This window comes from Megascapheus bottae, chromosome X (assembly GCF_031878675.1).
Source record: "Megascapheus bottae isolate mThoBot1 chromosome X, mThoBot2.hap1, whole genome shotgun sequence".
NCBI classification, from domain to species: Eukaryota; Metazoa; Chordata; class Mammalia; order Rodentia; family Geomyidae; genus Megascapheus; species Megascapheus bottae.
This window is the reverse complement of record NC_143547.1, coordinates 85,603,960-85,608,844: the sequence shown is the minus strand read 5'-3', so window position 1 is coordinate 85,608,844 and position 4,885 is coordinate 85,603,960. Positions and strand designations below refer to the sequence as shown.

Genomic DNA, 4,885 nt, shown 5'->3' with positions numbered 1-4,885 from the left:
GAATTCACCTTTCAAACATTCAACTCATGTTTTGAAATAATCTTTAAAAATCTATACTAGTTATATTTGCAAACAACTTGTGGCTTAATGTCAATATAAATCCTATTTTTTAAAAATAATTTCAATGTTTCTCTATAAATACTGGTGAAACCTCTAAAAATTAAAAAGTTTTTATTTTAGAACACAACTAGTGGCATCAGCTAAATATTAAAAATTGTGTGAATAGTAAAGTTATTAGAAATGCTCCATGTTGCTAAATTGTACTTTACAGATTAACTTTTGTGTTTTTGTGGAAATTGGGTTTAATGGCGGAACTCTGTGCTTTCTACACTTCTTTGGCTTGTGCTCTGTTACTTGAGCCACATCTTCAGCTTGAAAAAATAATTTGATAATTAAAATGTTTAAATATTGAAATGAATGCTATTTTTCACACACAAAAAAGTATATATAAAGTCAATTTTTAATAAATAATAACCAAATAATATTTTTACCAATTTTATAGTTTTATTTGACACTAACTCGTTAGTTCTCATCCACATTGACTGTGTAGATTTTTGATGGTGGTAAGAAGGACGTAGGTTACCAGAGTACAGAGCTTGTTTGGTGAGTCTCCATCCTCATTGCGCTTTCTGGATAACTGCACTCCTATCTGATAGGGGACATTCCTTATTCCTTTGGCCCTGGGACAGCTTTGTTGAGCCTGGTATCAATGCACGCACACATCAGGAGTCCCATCTTCTTCATGCCAAACTTCTGGATTTCTTTAAGTGCAGGAGTAGCATGGATGCACTTGTGAATGTTGATGGTGTATTCTCAGAGTCACCACCTCGTAGATGGCAGAGCGGCCCTTCTTCTTCTCACCACCCTTCTTTGCCGGAGCCATTTTGTCGGGCCCAAGTTGGAAAGCCAAACAATTTTTTTTTTAAATAAAGCACTAATTGTTTTGAAATTTTCATTTATCTATAACTGTTTATACTAGTAGGTTACCTTGTAGACATTCATTTTTAGTTTATGGATAAATGCTGCTAAGGCCATTTTATGAATTTTCCTTTATAGAGCTCAAATTTAAGACTTAATTTCACTAATTAGTTGTGTGCTTAATGGCAATTTTTAAAGAGGACTCTTAAAAATTTAATACTCTATTTTTTCACTACTGCATTTCAATGTAATGTTTATATGAGTTCAATCATTAATGAAATAAAAGCAAGAGCAAAATTGGAAGGAGAGAAAGAGGGGGAGAGAGAGGGAGAAGAGAGAAGAAAGAGAGAGAGAGAGAGAGAGAGAGAGAGAGAGAGAGAGAGAGAGAGAGAGAGAGAGAGAGAGAGAGAGAGAGAGAGGAAGGGAGAGAGAGAGGCGGAGAAACTGACAGAGAGAAGTACAGGTGTCTTTGGTAGTTAATTGGAGATAAGAGTAGAAAATCTACAGACATTACACTAAATGTAAGGACCTCCAGGATAAGGAATCAAAAGCCATATAATGAATGATTGTTGTCCTTAATGTACTATGTTATCTCTTATCTCTTTTGCTATCCCTTGGTTATATCATATTGTTACAATATTTCACCTTGTTGTCTGATATATTTTATATGTGCTTAATTGGTTATTTGAAATTGGATAGGGAAGGGGGGAAATCAAAAAGGGGGGCAGGGAGGAGGGAAATGGGGACCATGTCATGAGAAAGGGTATCAATGTTTGTGAGGTAATACACCTTCTATCTCGTGAATATAATGTAACCCTCCTATTAATTACTATAAAAAATAAATTAATAAAAAAAGAGTAGTCTGGACTTCCCTGCTGTCGCTGACTTTGATCCACGTATAGGCATGAGTCTTCAGTACACGGTATGGGAATACTTTTTAGTAAATTTAGCATTGTTGTTTTCATGCAAATTAAAATCTAGTTAAATCAAATATGGTGTTTTATGAAGCAGACTCCAAGAAAAGAATGCAGATTGTTTTAGTTGCTGCTGTTCTTTTTGTTTTCTTTTCCTTTTGTCTTGTTTGTTATTTTGTGTTTGGGAAAGTAAGGGGGCACATGAAATGGTGGTAAAATAGCTTGAACAAATTAAAACAATGGTACTCACAATATACTATTTGTCAGTGAAGACAGGAGGGAAAAACTGAGAGAGAGCGAGAGAAAGAGTGACATGGTTCAAAAAGTTGTCCTCATTACATGATTCATGTAACTGTAACCCATCTTCTTATCACTTCTACAATAACAATAATAATATAAAATCTGAAAACAAGAAATCAGGCACAGAAAGACAAGCCCTGCATATTATCTCATAGGGAAGCCAAAATTACCCAACCTTATAGTACACTAGGGATTTTGACATTTAGGGAAGATTTGGGACAATAACAAATAATAGACAAGATGTTCAGGAAAAAAAAAAGATCCCTTGTACACTGTAGATGGAAATGTATTACACCATTATAACACAGTTTCTGCTGTCTTCTTAATTTTTTAGGTACTCATGGTTTGATTTTCTTACAAATATCGATAATATTTTATCTTTTTTCTGTGATTAAGTTTCTGAAGTATAAGCATTTAGAAGGTTTTGACTGCTCACAAATGATCTTTTCATACTTAGCTAGAAGTTTCTAGCTAAGAAGTCTTAAGACTTATTTAGTTTTATTGTTTAGGTGTAATAAGTTTTGAACTCATAATGCGTGTTATTAAGTACTCTAATCATTTGAGCCATACCTGGAGCCCTTTATACTGCAGTTTCATTTTACATTTGTTCTTCCCAAGCTACCCAAAGACAGCAGTCTGCAAACGTCTGTCCCCATTCCCTGTCCACAGCTGGGACAGAGCCATGCACCACCACAATTTTGGTTAGTTTTAAGATGATGTTCTGCTAGATATTTTCCTGGGCTGTTATTAAACCACTATTTTCTTTTTTCATATATTTTTTATTGTAATTAATAGAAGGGTTACATGATATTTGCCAGATAGATGGTGCATTAATTCCCATATATTGATACCCTTTCACATGTCTTGGTCTCCATTTCCCTCCCCCCCACCCCAACCCCTCATCTTGTCAAACCACTATTTTCTTATCTTTAGCTTCCAAGTAACTGAGATTACAGGTAAATTCCAATAGGCCTGTTGAATTCTTACTGTCGTTTACAAGGAGGACTCAACATGGGCCAAAAGTTTTCAAAAGCTAACCTCCAAATGGATAGAAAAAGATTCACCTTCAGAAATTTTAGAAAATAGGCTTTTTAAAAATTATTTTTCACGGCCGGGAGTTTGGCCTAGTGGTTGAGTGCTCGCCTAGCATTCACAAAAAGACCCGGGTTCGATTCCTCGGTACTCCACATGCATAGCAAAAAGCGGAAAGTGGTGCTGAGGCTCAAGTGGTAGAGTGCTAGCCTTGAGAAAGTCCAAGGACAGTGCTCAAGCCCTGAGCCCAAGCCCAGGACTGGCAAAAAAAATTTTTTTAATGAAATTATCCTTTGAAGTATGGAGCTTGATTAATTGAAAAGCCTATTCAGAAAAAAAAATATTTCACCATGTGTTTAGGTCAAATAGAATAAAAAGATAGTAAATTGCTATATTATAAAATTTGTAGTATTGGTATTCTGTGAATTTCTCAGATCAATAACTGTTCTATAAAGTTAGATGTCAAATACATTTCTAGACTTACTAATTAGAAGTTGGACTAACTGTACTACAAGATAGAAAGTTTACTTTCTTACTTCCCTATTAGATTTCAAATAGCCAAATATGCATATACACAATATATCAGATAACCAAGTGAAATACTGTAAGAATATGAGATAACCAAGGGATAGCAAAAGAGATGAGAGATGAGGGGCGGGGTAGGTGGAGGGAAATGGGGACCAAGACATGAGAAAGGGTATCAATGTATGTGGAGTAATGCACCTTCTATCTGGTAAATATAATGTAACCCTTTATTAATTACAATAAAAATATATGAAAAAAAGAAATAAAGTTTACTTTCAAGTATATGAGTCCTAATTATTAAAGAAAATTTGAACAAAGCAGTTAAAAATGCTAAGGCCAATGCTATTCAAAAGAATACTATCTGATGATAGGTTTTGCTCTTACACCATAAATAACTCACAGTTTTGTAATTGTATATGGAATCCACAAAAGGACATGAATGTAGAATTGTGATAATTAGGAAAAAGGAAAAAGAAGGGGAAGTATGTAAGGAAAGTAAATGGGAATATGATCAATGTATGTTTACATGTTTATATAAAATTTGTATGAAATTCATTATTTTAAATCCTTACTTAAATCTAATCTAGCTTTTTAAAAATTACAAAATGCCTTCATGTTGAAAGCTAATTACAAATGGGATGGTAATAAAAGTGAGACTTTGGGGAATTTACATGTATATTAGAATTTCATAACATGGGCTTCCAGGAGCTTGTTTTTTCTTTCTACCATAATAAGACAAAGACAGACTCATCTGTGGTCTAGAGAAAAAGCCATGACCAGTTACTAATTCTTCTGGCATTTTGTTCTTGAATGTTCTACATTTTTGTATTTTCTAAGGACACATTCATGGCATTTGCAAAGAAAGGTAGCTTACTTCTTTTAGTTAGAAACTGAATTCCTTTCATTCTTTGGCTTCCTTTGACTCCTAGAATAGAAGTAATTAAATCAGACATCCTGCCCATGATTCTGAATTTCTGGAAAAAATATTTAAGTTTTGAATTTGAAGTATAAAATTAAAGATACAATTCAGGGGATGCCTCAACATTTTGAGAAATGTCTTTTGTTTCTCCTTGGCTATCAGGTTTTTTAAATTTCATTTTAATTCCTCAATAAATACTGAATTTTTTCAAGTGCTTTACTGTACTTATTGGAAATAGTAATAATCATGATCATTTTCTTTACAATATCTTGGACTC

The 4,885-nt window shown here is 33.7% G+C and overlaps 1 pseudogene; it reads right to left on the bottom strand.

Annotated features, from left to right (window-relative positions):
* Positions 1-522: 522 nt before the first annotated feature.
* On the bottom strand, positions 523-883 carry LOC150041485 (large ribosomal subunit protein eL31 pseudogene; annotated as a pseudogene).
* Between the last annotated feature and the right edge of the window lie 4,002 nt (positions 884-4,885).